Here is a 20,240-nt window from a genome sequence, read left to right as displayed (position 1 = left end):
AAGGTAGTCTTGCATCTACAATGGAAGAATTCCAGAAATAACTGTCTTGTTTTTATAGGCTGTGGAAGAGTTGCTTTTCCTTAGAGAGACTCAGACAAGCTACAGAGGACATCGTATGCCAATCACTAGCACTTATGTATTGTTGGCGATCTTTGTATTGAGGGATGCAGGGGCGGATCACACCCCCCGCGGGTTAGGGGGAAGAATTTACCCGATGCTCCCCAGCATGTCGTAAGAGGCGACTAACGGATTCTGTTTCTCTTTTTACCCTTATTCAGTGTTTCTTGTATAGAATATAGTCAATTTTTGTAAAGATTTTAGTCAAGCAGTATGTAAGAAGTGTTGGGTCCTTTGTGCTGGAGACTTGCATTCTCCCAGTAAGGTAATACATTGTACTACGTTGCAAGCCCCTGGAGCAAATTTTTGATTAGTGCTTTTGTGAACAAGAAACAATTAACAGGTGGCTCTATCCCATCTCCCCCCCTTTCCCCGTCGCGATATAACCTTCGTGGTTGAAAACGACGTTAAACACCAAATAAAGAAAGAAAGGGGCGGATCACATAATTTTTTAAGGGGGGGTTTCCAAATTACTTTCTGGGACAATTCGACGACACGAAGCATTTAGTTGAGGGCGCGAAGCGTTCGAACATCCTAGAGGGTTCCGGGGGCATGCCCCCCCCCCCAGAAAATTTGGATAAAAACATGGAAAATGGAGCAATCTGGTGCAATCTGAGCCAAGAAACTTCTCCTAATACACCTTCTAAAAAGTAAATTTAAGAAGACAAATGTGGATCTAAACAAGGACAAATGGTCGATCTGGTGCAACCTGAGCCAACAAATGGTCGATCTGGTGCAACCTGAGCCAACAAATGGTCGATCTGGTGCAACCTGAGCCAACAAATGGTTGAACTGGTGCAACCTGAGCCAACAAATGGTCGATCTGGTGCAACCTGAGCCAACTAATTGCCCAACTACATTCCAAGACCGTCATTTAGAAGACAAAGGCTGGCTCCTAGGGGGGTCCGGTGGCATGTACCCCCCAAAAATGTGGATAAACATCAAGGAAAATGGAGCGATCTGCTGCAATCTGAGCCATTAGTTTTTCTTTATTTTCAATTTAAATTTTTTTTTAAGGGGGGGGGGGGGGGGGAATGTTCCAGAAATCCCCCTGGATCCGCCCCTGGGCTGCCATCACATAGTCAGCTCTGATGTGTGTACTTTGAACGAAAAGAGTTATATTGAGCGGACAGTGCAGAAAGTACTGATCAGAGCTACTTCTCACTGGCATGTCACTTGTTTGCATGGTTTCCCTGGCACAGACTGTTGACCACATGTAGAGACGTTCTTTTCTTTCTTTATTTGGTGTTTAACGTCGTTTTCAACCACGAAGGTTATATCGCGACGGGGAAAGGGGGGGAGATGGGATAGAGCCACTTGTTAATTGTTTCTTGTTCACAAAACCACTAATCAAAAAATTGCTCCAGGGGCTTGCAACGTAGTACAATATATGACCTTACTGGGAGAATGCAAGTTTCCAGTACAAAGGACTTAACATTTCTTACATACTGCTTGACTAAAATCTTTACAAACATTGACTATATTCTATACAAGAAACACTTAACAAGGGTAAAAAGAGAAACAGAATCCGTTAGTCGCCTCTTACGACATGCTGGGGAGCATCCGGTAAATTCTTCTCCCTAACCCATGGGGGGACATGACTGTAGAGACACGCCGCTCACTCCTGATTGGCCTACAATGTCACGTGTTGTTTGCATCAGTGTTTCCAAGGGAACACAACTCTTCCACTACCCACAACAACATGACAGAGTTGTATCTGAACATCGGCTGTTTCACTTTCTTTGATTGTGGTGATATTACTTTTTATTTCCTGTAAAGACGAGCTCAGCTCTAGCACCTATACTTTAATTTTTAAGAAGAAAGATGAGATAACTGTATATTTGATTGAACTTACATGTTTTTTTGGAGGGGGAAGGTGGGATTCTTTAGACAAAGGGACACCAAATATTTGCATACATGAATAAGGCATGGAGGAGCATAATTTGCAATGTTATGATCACAAGTGACATTTTTTGGGAGGAGATTTTTACGCTTGCAAGTCCTGTTGAACACATTGTATGTGTAGTGAGACAAAAATAATCATCACAAGTTATTCTTTGTTTTTGCAAATCTGTGAGATATTCTATATACAAAAGGGGGGTGTAGAGTTTGCTCATATGTTTAAGTGGATGATGAAGTCAGACCATTAAAATGTGAAGAAAAGAGCTTGTTTGTGTCACGTTGTTAAATCGGATCAGACATCACCTGTTAAAGAGTGTTTGCGTGTCGGGATCCATGCCAACATGGTTCTTTTCATATTTATTTAATACCACGCTTGTTTGTTTTCTTTTTTTGTTAAAGATTTGTTTGGAATTTTGCTGAACATCAGAGAGAGAAACTCCAAACAAGAATGGTAAAATCAAAACAGAGATAGTTATTACGTATGCATGCAAATTGTGAAATAGGTATGGCTTCCCTGCAATGATGTAAGACTACCTGACCAGACTCTCAGGCCAAAGTGTCGTTACTGTTGTATAACGGTTATCCCCAAACGCCCGATTTGGGTAAATAGCTTGAGCTCGCATCTTGATGACGTGTTCGGCGTCCCTGTTCATTTGTCTGAGAGTTGAGTGTTTATTCAAAGCATATATATACACACACACAGGCCATAACATAACATGGTGTCAGAAGTGACTACACACAAGAGATTTACAAGGAATTTCTGTGAGTAAATAACTTTTAATCACGTCTATCGAACTTTTGAAAGTTTTGTAGTGCAGCCACGTGCGCGCATAGACTGATACTGAGGCTAGGGACAGCAACATCAGTGACAGCATCAATGAGGAGCGTTTCTAGGTCATCACAACACTGCCCTGTGGATAAGACAGACTGGCGAGAGCGTCAATGTTATGATAACACAGACGTGTGTGGTACAGTGGTACAGACTTTTGTTTCTGAGAGTTTGGGGGGGAGGGGGAGGGGGGGGGGGGGTCCCTGTTGACAGTAGAGAGTGATCTTCGTCATGGCGGACAACCAGCAGCCAGTACTCCAGAAGCATTTCACAGCCAATGTTCCTGTTCCGTCCAAGCTATGTATGGAAGGCAGTTTGCCCCAACATTGGAAAAAGTTCCGCAGACAGTGGGAAAACTATGAAGTTGCGTCTCGACTCAACAAAGAAGATGCAGAATACAGGTGTGCTGTACTACTAGCATGTATAGTGGAAGAAGGCATGGAAGTGTATGATGGCATGCAGTTCAACGGTGGGGAGAACAAGAAAGATATTAACGTTGTTCTCCAGAAGTTTCAAGACTTTTGCGTTGGGTCAACTCATGAAGCTTTTGAAACATATAAGTTCCACTGACACCAGAAACCAAGATTCCTCCGAGTCCATTGAAGCATATGTTGCAGCTCTGCGCAAGCTGGCGAAAAACTGCAATTTTGGAGAAATGGAAGACAGAATGCTGCGTGATCGCATTGTGGTGGGCGTGAAGAGCGATGCTGCTCGTGAGAAACTTTTAGAAGATTCCACGTTAAATTTCAAGAAAGCAGTCGATGTCTGCCGAGCTTACGAGACATCTCAACAGCAGCTTCAAGAGATGTCAAAAGACGATTCAGTTGATCGTTTCACCTCATCTAACAAGTCGGGCAGTCGACCGACTGAAAAGCAAAGACCCCCAAAGTCCAAGTCCAAGTCCTTCCAATATACCCAAAACCCTACCAGTCCCAGACAGTCCCATTGCTCTCGTTGTGGGAGAACCCCACCTCACAACAGAGAAGCATGTCCAGCCAAGAACACCAAGTGCCACCAATGCTCCAAGGTGGGTCATTATGCGACGGTCTGCCGTTCATCCAACATCCAAACAGTGGAAGAGGAAGAAGGAGCCGAAGCTTATTTGGGTTCTGTGGTTGGTGAAGTGACGTCAGATAAGTGGCGGATCACAGTCAAGATCGAGGGTGCTGACCAAGTGTGCAAGATTGACACTGGAGCCGACGTGACTGTCATCCCGGATAACCTAGTTCCAAGTTCAAAGCGCCCGGTAGAAAAAGCAGGGAAGAAACTTTTTGGTCCAGGGAGAGCCGAAATGAGTGTAGTAGGCAAGTTCAAAGGCAAGATCACCTACAAGCAGAAGACTGCGATCCAAGATGTGTTCGTGGTGAAAGGGCTAGAGGAACCACTTTTGGGTAGGCCTGCCATAACTGCCCTGAAACTCGTAGAAAGAGTCAGCTACGTAGCAGAAACACTCGAGACAAGCAGCAAGAGGCAGCACCCAAAGCTTTTCGAAGGACTGGGTAAAATCCAAAACTCGTACAAAATAAGGCTGAAGGAAAACTCAGTTCCTTTTGCTGTGTCCACACCAAGACGTTTGGCTTTGCCCCTCAAGAGTAAGGTCAAGGCAGAACTTGAGAAGCTGGACAAACAAGAAGTAATCCGACCCGTGACGCAGTCAACAGACTGGTGCGCTCCCATCGTTGCAGTACCAAAAAGCAACGGCAAGGTCAGGCTGTGCGTCGACCTGACAAAACTGAATGAATCGGTGAGAAGGGAGAACTTCCCGCTTCCCTCTACGGATCAGCTGTTAGCCCAATTGTCAGGAGCAAAAGTATTCTCGAAATTGGACTGTAACAGTGGATTCTACCAGATTCCGTTGGACGAAGACAGCCAACTTCTGACGACGTTCATCACGCCGTTCGGAAGATACTGCTATACAAGACTACCTTTCGGGATAAGTTCGGGTCCTGAAGTGTTCCAGAGGACCATGACTCAACTCCTCTCGGGACAAAGCGGCGTCATCTGTGACATAGACGACCTCCTGATCTACGGTCGTAACCAGAAAGAGCATGACGACAACCTGGATCACGTTCTGAAAAAGCTGGATAACGCTGCCGTGACGCTGAATGCAGAGAAGTGCCAGTTCTCCCAGGAAACAAGCAAGTTCCTAGGACATGTGTGTTCAGAGACGGAATCGCGATTGATCCTGACAAGGTTGCAGCCATTAAGAATTTTCCGAGGCCAGCAAATATTTCTGATCTCAGGAGACTGTTAGGGATGGTAAACCATGTTTCCAAGTTCGCAGGTTCCACTTTAGCAGAAGACGTCAAAGCACTGAGAGATCTTCTGAAGAAGGACAACGATTGGTCCTGGGACAGCATGCAGGAGACGTCAAACCACTGAGAGATCTTCTGAAGAAGGACAACGATAGGTCCTCGGACAGCATGCAGGAGACGTCAAACCACTGAGAGATCTTCTGAAGAAGGACAACGATTGGTCCTGGGACTGCATGCAGGAGACGTCAAACCACTGAGAGATTTTCTGAAGAAGGACAACGATTGGTCCTGGGACAGCATGCAGGAGACGTCAAACCACTGAGAGATCTTCTGAAGGACAACGATTGGTCCTGGGACTGCATGCAGGAGACGTCAAACCACCGAGAGATCTTCTGAAGAAGGACAACGATTGGTCCTGGGACAGCATGCAGGAGACGTCAAACCACTGAGAGATCTTCTGAAGAAGGACAACGATTGGTCCTGGGACTGCATGCAGGAGACGTCAAACCACTGAGAGATCTTCTGAAGAAGGACAACGATTGGTCCTGGGACTGCATGCAGGAGACGTCAAACCACTGAGAGATCTTCTGAAGAAGGACAACGATTGGTCCTGGGACAGCATGCAGGAGACGTCAAACCACTGAGAGATCTTCTGAAGAAGGACAACGATTGGTCCTGGGACAGCATGCAGGAGACGTCAAACCACTGAGAGATCTTCTGAAGAAGGACAACGATTGGTCCTGGGACAGCATGCAGGAGACGTCAAACCACTGAGAGATCTTCTGAAGAAGGACAACGATTGGTCCTGGGACTGCATGCAGGAGACGGCGTTTCAGAACATCAAGACGAAACTGATGTCCGCCCCAGTTCTTGCTCACTGCAGTCCCGACAGGAAGACGGTTGTCTCTGCTGATGCTTCATCGTATGGATTTGGAGCAGTCCTCTTCCAGAAGCAAACAGACGAAACTCTTAAACCCGTGTTCTACGCCTCCAGATCAATGACGCCAACAGAGCAGAGGTACGCGCAAGTAGAAAAAGAAGCACTTGCTGCAACCTGGGCGTGTGAGAAGTTCTCGGAGTATATCACAGGACTAGCAGATCTGACTATTCAAACAGACCACAAACCTCTGCTGGCATTCCTAAAGACAAAGAACTTCGATGAACTCACACCACACAGAGATTCAGAATGCGCCTGATGAGGTACCTTTACAAGATAGTGTATACTCAAGGGAAGAACCTCATCACCGCAGATGCACCCTCCAGGGGCCCAATGCATAACCAGCACATACTTTAGGGATTTCATAACGCTGTGGAGCGCATAGCTATGAAACGCACTAGAACTCAGCGGTCCGCATGCATGAGGTCAAATAGTGCCTGCAATAGCTAAGAGCGGCTCTATTTTTAACACGTAGATAGTGGAAGGGATTCCCCGTCATCCTGTGTCTCTGCGCATGCGTCAAGCTTTGTGATGCTTCGCCGCGGGTCAGTTTTACACCATTTGCCGCAGACAGTTTGGAAAGCCTGTCTCCTGATAAAACTTGGCTTTCGTGGTTTGGAAACTATATCCATTCCGGTACCCTCGCCATAAAGGTATCCGTCACTCTCTTGCTGGTTCTGCATGCTGTGTTTGATGTTATAAATTCCCGTATTATTATTATTATTATCATTATTATTATGTACCGCGATCAGTTCGCCACACACATCTTGAAAAGATCCGCACGCGTAAAAAGTGACCCAAAATCAAGAAAACCCGCAGAACCGGCGGCAATGCACCCTTTCGATTCGGCAGTTCGAGTTGCTCTTACAGTTCATCCGTGATTGCAAGAATGTCCTGCCGACGAAAGCGGAATTTTCTGCACAGTTCCACGTCGTCGTAACGATTCAGTGGATGTAGGCGGTCAAGAAAGATCCGGTTGCTTCTCAAATTTCTTCTCATCATGAATTGGCATGAAAGCAGCCGCCATTTTAAACGCTCCAATAGCGGGTTCCATAACTTTTATTGGAAGGAGGGGCCTGCTATAACTTTATGGCCGACATAAGGCTCTATGCGCGGTCTATGCATTAGAAATAAGAGACTTTATGGAGTCCACCGACTTTATTGCCGTGACGTTATCAAATTAGGCTCCTATGAAGGGGCCATGCATTGGGCTCCAGGGCCCCAACTCAAGAGCCTGGAGAAACAGAGAAGAAACTCGAAGAAGAAAGCGACCTCCTCATCCACCAAGTTATTGGCAATCTTCCTGCCACAGAGAGGAGATTAGAAGAAATCAGAAAAGAAACAGGACAATATCCTCTGTGTGAAACATTGAAGAAATACACTCAAGAAGGATGGCCATACTCCTGTCCAGACAACGAGAAACTGAAAGCTTTCTGGTCAGTACGCCATGAGATATCCATCCATGAAGGACTTCTGCTGTATGGAAGTAGAATTATCATTCCAGAGACTTTGCGAAAAGATGTTTTGCAGAAAATGCATGCAGGACACCAGGGCATTGTAAAATGTCGTGCCTTGGCCAGAGAGAGCGTTTGGTGGCCTGGATTGTCTTCACAGATCGAGACGATGGTGACAAACTGTCCGACCTGTTTGCAAGAAAGAAAAGTCCCCCCTGAGCCTCTCATCCCAACGCAGACTCCAGATTTTCCATGGCAGAAAGTTGGTATGGACCTCTTTGACTTCAAAGGAGAGCAATACCTCCTAGTCATAGACTATTACTCTCGCATTATCGAGTTAGCCCATTTAAAGAATGAGAAAGCCATCACCACCATAGCCCACATTAAAAGCATCTTCTCCAGACATGGTGTTCCACAGAGTGTAATAACAGACAATGGACCTCAATTCAAAAATGAAGAATTCAGAAAGTTTGCATCAACCTACGGGTTTGACCATACTACCAGTAGTCCTTATTACCCACCTGCAAACGGTGAAGCTGAAAGAGCGGTGGAGACAGTCAAAAACTTACCGAAAAAGGCGGATGACCCCTACATCGCCATCATGATGTACCAAGCCACTCCACTACAGATAGGGAAAAGCCCTGCTGAACTCCTGATGGGGAGGAAGATAAGAACCATTGTGCCCTCCATTTCAAGGAACTTCATGAGAAAAAGCCATGGTTCACTTGAAGTTGCCAAAGCCGATACTGAACAGAAGATGAAGATAAAGCTCAACTTCGACAGAGCTCATCGTGCCAGAGTTGTGCCTGAACTAGTACCAGAACAGCCTGTGCTGGTTGGACCAACTGGACAAGAAGGCGTCATCACCAAGACTTTGCCCTTTCGTTCCTACGATCGAAGTACAGACGCCAAGTGGCAGCAAGACTGAGAAGAAACAGACGACACCTTGTCCCTCGGGACCTTGCAGCCACGAGAGACTTTGAGACCCCTGGAGTGTCCTCGCTGATCCCGGTCCAAGCTCAACACCCTGTAGACATCAGCATTCCGCAAGCTATGCCGGAACCAGTCACCGCCGGTGATCCTGTGCCAGTAGACAACCGAGTCTACACCCGAAGCGGCCGCCCAGTCAAGAAGCCAGACAGATTAGACATATGAAAACTTCGCGAACATTCAGTGAACTTGAAAGCTTCACGAACATCGAAATCGATATCGAAAGATGCGCGACAAAGTTTGTCTTCGCGATCTTTAAAGGGGGATGTTGTATAATGGTTATCCCCAAACGGCTCGATTTGGGTAAATAGATTGAGCTCGCATCTTGATGACGTGTGCGGCGTCCCTGTTCATTTGTCTGAGAGTTGAGTGTTTATTCAAAGCATACACACACACACACACACACACACACACAGGCCATACCATAACAGTTACGACATCAAGAAAACCAACACAAAGCGGTATGGGAATCAAACCGACACACAGCTCTAGTTGTGGGAAGCGATTCCCATACCTGTCAAGCTCTTGTGGACTCTCACCATAAGATTTAGCTCACAAAACCATAAGTTTGCACCAAAAAGCATAAGACAACGTGCAAAACTGCAGAAGTCGTCAGATTAATCACCACAAGAACTAAATACATGCACACATACACACACAAAAACAAGAAATCAGCCTTATTTCACACATAATATAAAAAAAACTTTTTTCAACACTGAACTGCACTGTTTTATGTAATTTTGAAATGCAAAGCATGTTTAAATGTAAATTGTACGGAGAATCACCTAAATTGTACAAAGACGGCACACGTCCAACCACAGGAAAAGAAGAAAAGGAGAAAACTCCGTGTTGCAAAATGGGGTTCTGGGCTGGTATAGCAGAGTCGAGGTTAGAGACTTTAGCCCGGGATAAGCAATACCCTCAATGAAGACGTCAGTTTCGTGGAGGCAAGAATTGCTTGTGGCTAGCCTCTCGCTTTGCAAAACATCGAGGTTGTATATGTCGAGTTATGATCTCCCATACATTAATTTATGTTACAAAATTGTTTGTGGCAGAATCGAGTACATTTTACCGCAACACGGTGGCTTAGTGGTAAGGCGTCCGTCCAGTGAGCGGGAGGTCGTGGGTTCGAACCCCGGCCGAGTCATACCTAAGACTTTAAAATTGGCAATCTAGTGGCTGCTCCGCCTGGCGTCTGGCATTATGGGGTTAGTGCTAGGACTGGTTGGTCCGGTGTCAGAATAATGTGACTGGGTGAGACACAGTGAAGCCTGTGCTGCGACTTCTGTCTTGTGTGTGGCGCACGTTAAATGTCAAAGCAGCACCGCCCTGATATGGCCCTTCGTGGTCGGCTGGGCGTTAAGCAAAAAAACCCAACAAAACCAGCTTCCACACTCATGCTGTGAACAAACCGTGCACTAAAACATTGTTGATCGTATTGTCACTGAGAGATTTCACTCAGCGACTGCGTTTTGAAAGGCGTCATCTTCATGTTTATCATCAGTCAAATGATATACATTTAGAGCATCCATTGTTGTCACTTGCCTGGCAAGAACTAACAAGAACGCTGAAGCGTAATTAATCATTCAGTCAAGCTCAGGTCAGGGCGGGGATGTAGCTCAGTCGGTAGCGCGCTGGATTTGTATCCAGTTGGCCGCTGTCAGCGTGAGTTCGTCCCCACGTTCGGCGAGAGATTTATTTCTCAGAGTCAACTTTGTGTGCAGACTCTCCTCGGTGTCCGAACACCCCCGTGTGTACACGCAAGCACAAGACCAAGTACGCACGAAAAAGATCCTGTAATCCATGTCAGAGTTCGGTGAGTTATAGAAACACGAAAATACCCAGCATGCTTCCTCCGAAAACGGCGTATGGCTGCCTAAATGGAGGGGTAAAAAACTGTCATACACGTAAAATTCCACTCGTGCAAAAAACACGAGTGTACGTGGGAGTTTCAGCCCACGAACGCAGAAGAAGAAGAAGAAGAAGCTCAGGTCAAAGCCACAGACACACCAGCGATGACAGTCGAGCATTGACAAACGTCTGATGAGCTCTCACCGTCTTTTCCGGGCCAACACACACACACACACAGACGCACACACAGACGCACACACACACACACACACACACACACACACACACACACACACACACACACACACACACACAACTTTTGCAAGTAGACAAGGTACAAACTAAATTGGGAGAATTTGTATGTTGTTGCTTCCAAAAAAACCCATTATGAAATCATTTGGTTATTTATCTTCCCGTGTCTTATAAACACTACGTTTTATGACAATAAAGTGTATTCGTATTCACACACACACACACACACACACACACACACACTCACACACACCGGCACACACACACACACACACACACACACACACACACATACACACACACACACACACACACACACGCACGCACGCACACACGCACACACACACACACGATGTTACGAAGCGGTTTACTCATATTTTTGGTAATGTGTATTGTTGTAAATAGAATAGACTATAGCGATGGTCAGACATTGAAAAGGGCTATAGGCTGCATACCGTCACGTTGACCGCAGTTGAACCTTTGTGTAATTGACAAGGTTTTTCACGTGCAAGTGATGCAGACGACAGCTCACTGGCAATGTCATAGCAAGAACGACTTTGTAGAATCAGTCGCCGTCAAGGAGCCAAGCTCGACTCATGTTTTTCGTAACACTTTAGCAGACGGGCTCCTGTTTTAGGTATCTGACTGAAGAAGGATGAAGACTGACGAACTTTCCCTATCAGCTTACATGATATCTTCCATTTTCATATTCATGCCAGGCCGGCGACTGTACTAAATGTTGGCTTTACACTCTTTTGAGGTATGTTTGAAACCGGTTATATTTTCATGTCATGTTGTCGTATGTGAGAAGAGTGACTGTTTCTGTGTTTAACGTTATTGTGTAGGCCTAAGCTATTGTGCTACACTGCTTAAACATGTGAGGGTTTTACGTAACGTTTTCTTGGCTTTAGAAAACAGGAATTAACGTGTAAATAATTATATTGGCTCATGCAGCTTAATATGTTGGACGAGTGAGTATTTTTATTGTGCGAGTGAAAGAAACTAAAGACAAGTTGACTTATGGACTATAAACTTTACAGTGTTCCAACTGGAGGGTTTTCATCGACGGAGGCTGAACTGAACTGGTGACTGCGGCTTGGTGTACATGTCCATGGCATGGAGAGCTGGCAGAGTTCTACAGTTAGCCGCCGAGACGAACTGGAAGGATCAAGGACTACGTCAAGCAATGGTTGCGGTGTCGTGAGGACTGGTGCACCCTTATCAGTCGTCTGAAGGACTTACAGCCATACCAACATCTTGAGGGCCGAAAGATGGCAGTAGGGTAACGTACAGTAGAATATCTATTCGTCTTACCTGTTAAGCTGCTTTGTTTGAGCCAAAAGGTGTCTGCGTCTTGGACTGTAGAGTTTCTTGCGGTGTTGTCGGCCTAGAGTACTGGTCGAGGCCCGGAAATGATTTTGTGATGTAAAAAGCTTTGTAAACAATAATAATTAGTCTTGGCAGTGTCAAGATCCATTTAACACCAGGTTTTTGCGTGTGTGAGTGCGTGTGCGCTTGTGCCTTGTAAGCTACTGTAGCGGACAACTATTCAGATTACATTCAAGCCTGTAAACAAATACTAAACTTAGAGTTGTGTAGAGACCTTTATGATTGTCTAGAAACCGGGCTATACCACTCCATAACACACACCAAGGGCGGATCCAGGATCTTAAGGAAGGGGGGGCACACCCAAACTTTTTTGCACAAATTAGATGGCGCTTGAATTGAGGACGCAATGCGCCCTAATTGAGAGCGCGAAGCGCCCGAACATGCTAGGGGGGTCCGGGGGCATGCCCCCCCGAAATTTGTTTATTTAAGGAAACAAAATGCTGCAATCTACGGCCACCGGCTGAGCTCAGAAACTGTCATTTAATTAATCATCTGGCCTAATTTCCATTTTTAAGCCTTATGTTTTTTCTTCAAATCTATATTGCACTTGCTGGTGATCGGAGAGGAGAAATCTGATGAGGAGTTAGAAATCAGGCCATCATGAGGCTGGTCAGTCTTTAATGACCTTTATTCCATTATTTCTTTTTTCCTCTCTCTCTCTCTCTCTCTCTGGCTCTCTGGCTCTCTCTCTCTCTCTCTCTCTCTCTCTCTCTCTTATGTTCTTTTTTTCCCCTGAAGGGGAGGGGGGAGGGCCCCCTTCGCCCTTCGGCCCCTAAATCCGCCACTGCACACACACACACACACACACACATTGAACAACGTTAACGCGTTGTTCCAACACAAACAGCGGTGTACCGCGCCAACGGCATGGTACTTATGGAAAGCCGTTTGGCTCATAACCATTACAGCTGTAATTTAAAATAAATACAGCTGTATTTAATGATAAATACAGCTGTATTTAATAATAAATACAGGTGTATTTAAAAATAATTACAGGTGTATTTATTATAAAATACAGGTGTATTTATTTTTAAATACAGGTGTAATTATTTTTAAATTATTTTTATCATTAAATACAGCTGTATTTATTTTAAATTACAGCTGTAATAGTTATGAGCCAAACGGCTTTCCATAGGTACTGCAGGGATTGGTGAGCTGCCATGCCATGTGCATTTTATTCAATATCGCGTTGATAAACCGCGCGCACGTTAAATACGTGTGCCGTACGTGTGTGTGCTCTGCTAGCGAGGAGACTTGAAGAGTGAGAAATAAGGTAAGTACTGATTGAATCGAACATTCTTTCTTTCACCCCTACAGATCTGTGTATATAAATTATGTGTTTTCGTGAGGTAAGGAAAACAAATCTACGGTATGGTGGATTTTCTGTCCAGATAGCTCAGCCGTTGATCCGATCGTAGCTCATCTCTATGTCAGTCTGTAAAATCAATTCAGCCAAAATGTCTGTCTTTGTCTCTTTCTCCCTCCCTGTCTGTCTGCCATTTTGTCCGTCAACCGGTCTGTCTTCTCCCACCCGGCGCTTCTCAAGTTTTCCCCCCTCTCTATGCTATTGTTCTCTCTTGCTAATCATGTTGCTGTCCAAGACATCGACTTTCCCAGCTATTTCTGTACCCGCTCTCACACGATCGATTTTGGAAGCAGCGTTGTCGCACAGCCCTGGCTGTCAATACTTCAGCAAGAGTCCGTTCAACTGTCGACGGGAGAAGGGCAGGGCAAGGCTTATAATCAATTATGGACTATTTTTAAAACAGACAGACAGCCTGCAGACAGACACACGGATAGGCACAGACCGGCGAAGGCTCGCACACAAGCATGGATGCACGTACGCTCGCGCGCACACACACGCACACACGAATGCACGCACACACACACACACACACACACACATATGGAAAGCCGTTTGGCTCATAACCATTACACGCGTAATAAAACATAAATACACGTGTAATAAATAATTGATACACGTGTAATAAATGATTAATGCACGTGTAATAATCATTTTTACGCGTGTAATAAATAATTCATACACGTGTAAGAAATGATTAAATACGCGTGTAATAAATATTTCATGCGCGTGTAAGAAATGATTAAATACACGTGCAGGAAATAGTTTATACGCGTGTAAGAAATGATTAAATACACGTGTAGGAAATTATTTAAATACACGTGTATTTAATCATTACATACACCCGTAATAAACTTAAAACTTGAATCGGAAAATATACGACATGCAAAGCAACAACTCTCGTCTATTCTACTTCCGGTTCGCGCGCACAACAACCGACTTCATCTGATAAAACAAGTAACTTACCTTTCCAATGCTGTGCGAGCCTGGGCAAAGGCGTTAAATTGTTCTCGCAAACCTTCTAAGGTGACATTGACGTTTGCCGCTTCCGCCATCTTGAGCTGTAAGCGTGCAAAGCGAGGCGATGAAGACGCATAGAGTGTTTTTCATGTGGATTCCCAGTCCGAGTTTTTAAGTCGCTTAACCACGTGACTCCTGCATTTTTAACGCTTGTATGAAATATTTATTACACGCGTATTTATTCATTTCTTACGCGTGTATGAAAAATGTATTACACGTGTATTTAATCATGTCTTACACGTGTACGAAATGATTAAATACACGTGGAATAAAAATGTCATACACGTGTACGAAATGATTAAATACACGCGTAATAAATATTTCATGCGCGTGTAAGAAATATTTAATACACGCGTAAGAAATATTTCATGCGCGTGTAAGAAATAATTAATACACGCGTAATAATCATTTCATGCGCGTGTAAAAAATATTTAAATACACGTGTAATAAATAATTACACGTGTATTTAAATATTTCTTACACGCGCATGAAATGTTAATTACGCGTGTATTTAATCATTTCTTACACGAGTATGAAATATTTATTACACGTGTATTTAATCATTATGCTATTCCATAGCATGAAAAAAAAGATAAATTACACGTGCAATAAGAAATAAAGACACGTGTATTAGTCATTTATTACGCGTGTATTTATGTTTTATTACACGCGTAATGGTTATGAGCCAAACGGCTTTCCATACACACACACACGCACAGACCACTACCCTATTAGTAGCGTTCGACTGAACACTAGTGTTTACCCCGCGTGCAACTATAGCCAGTAGAATGATGTATTATGACACACCATGTCAGTACTGTTACACAAACTGCTTTCAGAGAGGGTGTTGAAACAGGGTGTTGGAACAGGGCCACGGTGTTGGAACAGGGTGTTGAAACAGGGTGTTGCAACAGGGTGTTGCAACAGGGTGTTGGAACAGGGTGTTGAAACAGGGTGTTGGAACAGGGCCACGGTGTTGGAACAGGGTGTTGAAACAGGGTGTTGGAACAGGGTGTTGGAACAGGGTGTTGGGCGAAGTCGACTACGCGAAGTATACTTCGCAAAACTGGCCGCACGGAGCTTACACTGAGTTTTCGGTGAAGAGAGAGAGAGAGAGAGAGAGAGAGAGAGAGAGAGAGAGAGAGAGAGAGAGAGACAGAGAGAGAGAGAGACAGAGAGAGAGAGACAGAGAGAGAGAGAGACAGAGAGAGACAGAGAGACAGAGAGAGAGAGAGAGACAGAGAGAGAGAGAGACAGAGAGAGAGAGAGACACAGAGAGAGAGAGAGAGACAGAAACAGAGAGAGAGAGAGAGAGAGACTAAGAGAGAGAGATGAGATAGAGAGAGGGAGAGAGACAGACAAAGAGACAGACAGAGAGAGGAAGACAGACAGACGGACGGAGAGAGAGAGACAGACAGACAGACAGACAGACAGACTGACTGACTGACTGACTGACTGACTGACTGACTGACAGAATGAGACAGAGTAGAGACAGAAAGAGAAACAGAGGTTTATGTTGCATTCAGTTTCTTAGAATATTTGAAAGATGTTGTTTGGATGTACGTTACAAATCTATCCGAGCCTTCTCACGTTCTCCAATTTGGTAGTGGGTCGTCCTATTTAATTAGTTTAATTACTTCCAGGGCTTTTCCCATCGTTGCGGGGATGTATAAATTAAGCAGCTTCCTGCAACGTTTTAGGTTTGAAGTCCTTACCAATTACGAGAAATAATTAATTCTTTATTGCTAATTTCAGCAACAGTTCTCCCGGACTTGGGCTATTTTTAGACCGTCAACACAGAAAGTTACTCCCGCTTCGTCAATCCCCGCGTGAAGGAAATCGCTCACCTTCCACGTGCAAAACGTAGTGATATTGACACGCCAGATTAGCGCAGTAGCGTATTGTGCTAAGCAGGAAAGCGCGCTTTTCTGTATTCTTGTTAACTTCGCAATTTCCGGAAAACATCCACTTTCACTTTGAGACTTTTCTGTTTACATTCGACACTATCAACACCACTTTGCAATACTGAAATAATTGTTTCTGTGTTCGAAAGCTACAGCCAATCGTTATTATATCCCCTTTGGTACAGTTTCATAACATTATTGACACATGTAAACATGTAAATATGAATTAATTAATGAACGCTACGTATATGGCAGCCTTTAAGCTGTGTACCAGCGGAAACCATGCTTTGCGGGAATATTTTATTTCTTCAACTTAGTTCTTTTAATCTTTGAACTTGGTCTTGTGAACTTGGTCTTGAACAAACAGCATTTTAAAATACTGTTCAGTACCGCAGGTGAAGAATTAGGAACTAATGCGCACCGAGATTGATTTGTTAACTTGGTTCATAACAAGCATTTAAAACTACCTGTCTCGCGATAACAATGGAAGCGAAAGGGTTGTGACATTGATGTTTAATACAAGGTCATTAGTTTTAAAGACATTGTGCCTAAAGAACGAGCTTCTGGAGAATTGGTCAGATAAGTTTATTTTCTATATTACCGTAAAGTACCTTGTAAGCGCCCAGTATCGAGTAAGCGCCCACCCCCCACTTTTAGTCCAAAACCGTGCATAGGGTATAGTACCTTGTAAGCGCCCACCCCCCACTTTGCACCATTGAAATCAGGGGTAATAAAAATTCCGCACTTGATCTGCTAGTTTTGTGAATGATTTCCCTCCGCTCTTGCAAACCATATCAAACGCCTGCAAGTCAATGATTACAAGATGCCGCGGATCAAATCGTACACCGTTGCATTTAAGCTGTCAGCTCTTGACTATTTGGATAATAACGCCAATGGAAATGTGTCGCAAACAGCAAGTGAGTTTGGGGTAGATAGAACAAGTCGCGTAAGGCGAAAATACAATATTTAGTCAAGTAGCTGTCGAACTCACAGAATGAAACTGAACGCAACGCAACGCAGCAAGACCGTATACTCGTAGCATCGTCACTCCACCGCCCGTGGCAAAGGCAGTGCCCGTGGAATTGACAAGAAGAGCGGGGTATTCGTTGCGCTAAGAAGGATAGCACGCTTTTCTGTACCTCTCTTCGTTTTAACTTTCTGAGCGTGTTTTTAATCCAAACATATCATATCTATATATTTTTGGAATCAGGAACCAACAAGGAATAAGATGAAAGTGTTTTTGAATTGATTTCGAAAAAAAAATTTTGATAATAATTTTTATATATTTAATTTTCAGAGCTTGTTTTTAATCCGAATATAACATATTTATATGTTTTTGGAATCAGCCAATGATGGAGAATAAGATAAACGTAAATTTGGATCGTTTTATAAATTTTTATTTTTTTTTACAATTTTCCGATTTTTAATGACTAAAGTCATTAATTAATTTTTAAGCCACCAAGCTGAAATGCAATACCGAACCCCGGGCTTCGTCGAAGATTACTTGACCAAAATTTCAACCAATTTGGTTGAAAAATGAGGGCGTGACAGTGCCGCCTCAACTTTCACGAAAAGCCGGATATGACGTCATCAAAGACATCTATCAAAAAAATGAAAAAAACGTTCGGGGATTTCATACCCAGGAACTCTCATGTCAAATTTCATAAAGATCGGTCCAGTAGTTTAGTCTGAATCGCTCTACACACACACACACACACACAGACAGACAGACGCACATACACCACGACCCTCGTTTCGATTCCCCCCTCGATGTTAAAATATTTAGTCAAAACTTGACTAAATATAAAAAGGATACGAGAATGGCGAGAGAATCGCGATACCCTGTTACGTCACCAGGCCGGAAAGGAAAAGAAGAAGCTCTCTCAGTCTCTCTCTCTGATCTCTCTCTCTCTCTCTGATCTCTCTCTCTCTGATCTCTCTCTCTCTCTCTGATTTATCTCTCTCTCTCTCTCTCTCTCTCTCTCTCTCTCTGATCTCTCTCTCTCTCTCTCTCTCTCTCTCTCTCTCTCTGATCTCTCTCTCTCTGTGATCTCTCTCTGATTTCTCTCTCTCTCTCTGTGTCTCTCTGTCTCTGTCTCTGTCTCTCTCTCTCTCTCTCTCTCTCTCTCTCTTTCTGCCGAAAACAGTCTTTGGCCAAGTAAAATAGACAAGAAAAGGATGCGACGACATTTGTCTCCCTAAACTCTTCTAATGACAATACGAACAAGAAAAACAATGGAAGATGAAAAAAGAAAGAAGATATGATTACGAAGAGATCAAAGATCACATTTCTTACGGAAAACTGCTCGTGCATAGGGTGTAGTACCTAGTAAGCGCCCACCCCCTACTTTGGGTCGGAATTGGTGCACAGGGGGGGTGGGCGCTTACAAGGTACTTTACGGTAATATTAAAAGTGTCCGTCTGTCTGTCGACTTAAAAGTCTGCTGGGTCGAAGATCAGTGACCGTAACGTTTTGTTTTGTCACAATTATAGCCTACGTTCCTATAACACGCCTAGCTTGATGTTTGATTCTGTATTTTTGATTGACTGGAGTACGCGTCACTGACAGAAATCATGAAAGTAGAGTATATAGTCCCCGCTTAACATACATCATAACCACTGAAAGGTGTATAAGTGCATGCCACAAAATGGTACACAGCTTTACAAAACCTCCCTACTCGGTGTGACAACAGACCAATCCCATCGCTTGATCACCCATGCGTTACGTGTCCTAACTTTTCACCTTGCAAGTTTATTTGAAAACTTTGTTGATCGTTCCATCTGCGCATTCATGAGTGGCGCGCCTTGTGCAAGACTTCTCCCTGCAGGGTGTAAAATCTCTTCACTTTAAAGTAGTTCTGCTCTGATAACTGTGCATCAATCTGTAGTCAATCCTCTCGGCTATAGGTGTGTGGTGTGGTGTGGTGTGGTGTGGTGTGGTGTGGTGTGGTGTGGTGTGGTAGCGTATGGATTGAACCAATTAGGGATGATGTAACAATATTTTAACTCTAGATCATTTTGAAGTAAACATTGACTGAACATATTTTGTTTATCGATCATATTCTACGACGTTGTCATCGCACATTTCTTCACTAATGATCAATGCCAGTTACGTCAGTCAAAGTCGAGCTCATGCCTCATTTGCGCACATTTCTTCCGCCATCTTGAACGCGCTTGCACACAGCTATAGTGCATCGCCCAGCTATAGTCGAGGGTCAACCCGACGGGGTTGGGTTTGAGATGATGTTTTTCAGAAAGCTTATTCAATTTAAAGCCGATGTTTGGTTGACGAAAAATGGCTCCGTTGTACCGCTTTTGAGTGAGGAGCGTCTTTGTAACCCAACCCATATTTTTCAAAAACGCAGTTTTGGCGCAGGGGGTATGTTACAAATAAACGTCGTATCAGGGCCGGACTACCGGGGGGGGGGGGGGGGGGGTTATGGGGGTTGCGCAACCCCCCCTAGCCTAAACTTGTACCTCACTTATTTAAAACATTATTTATTATTGTTTATTTTATGCCGTTTCATGCAAGGAGCGACCATTTTCCTATCTCAGAATATGACCTACCCATCAGCTTCCCCAACATCCCCCTGGACCACCACTGGCAACCCCCCCCCACCCCCCCTCCTCTTATCCTAGTCCGGCCCTGTCGTATACTTCGTTTTGGGAAACAAACATTTGTAAATTATACATTAAACAAAAGCTAAGACTTTGTTCTATCAGGCAATATACAAACAACATTCTGCCTCTTGATACTTTTAGACAATAACCTGCGAGTACAACATCGTGTTGAGAAAATCAAAATATGTCATTCTTCCAAACGGTAAGTGAAGATAATTCAGTTCCAGGTTAATATTGCAATCATAAATACACACACAAGTCGATTTTTCTTATACTGTAGATGGACTGACTTGGCATCCATATTGGTTAGTTCCATTTGGCAGACACCAGCCATATGAAACAAAATTGAGTCAATG

At 44.1% G+C, this 20,240-nt stretch overlaps 1 long non-coding RNA gene across 1 annotated transcript; it reads left to right on the top strand.

Moving 5' to 3' along the window:
- The first annotated feature begins 10,935 nt into the window (after positions 1-10,935).
- LOC138968069 (uncharacterized) lies at positions 10,936-12,068 on the top strand. Its single transcript, XR_011456082.1, has 2 exons — positions 10,936-11,347; positions 11,628-12,068. It is a non-coding gene; the product is annotated as an uncharacterized lncRNA (long non-coding RNA).
- The last annotated feature ends 8,172 nt before the right edge of the window (positions 12,069-20,240 follow it).

This window comes from Littorina saxatilis, linkage group LG6, assembly GCF_037325665.1.
Source record: "Littorina saxatilis isolate snail1 linkage group LG6, US_GU_Lsax_2.0, whole genome shotgun sequence".
Taxonomy (NCBI): domain Eukaryota; kingdom Metazoa; phylum Mollusca; class Gastropoda; order Littorinimorpha; family Littorinidae; genus Littorina; species Littorina saxatilis.
The sequence above is the reverse complement of the archived record's forward strand: the minus strand, read 5'-3'. Positions and strand labels throughout refer to the sequence as shown.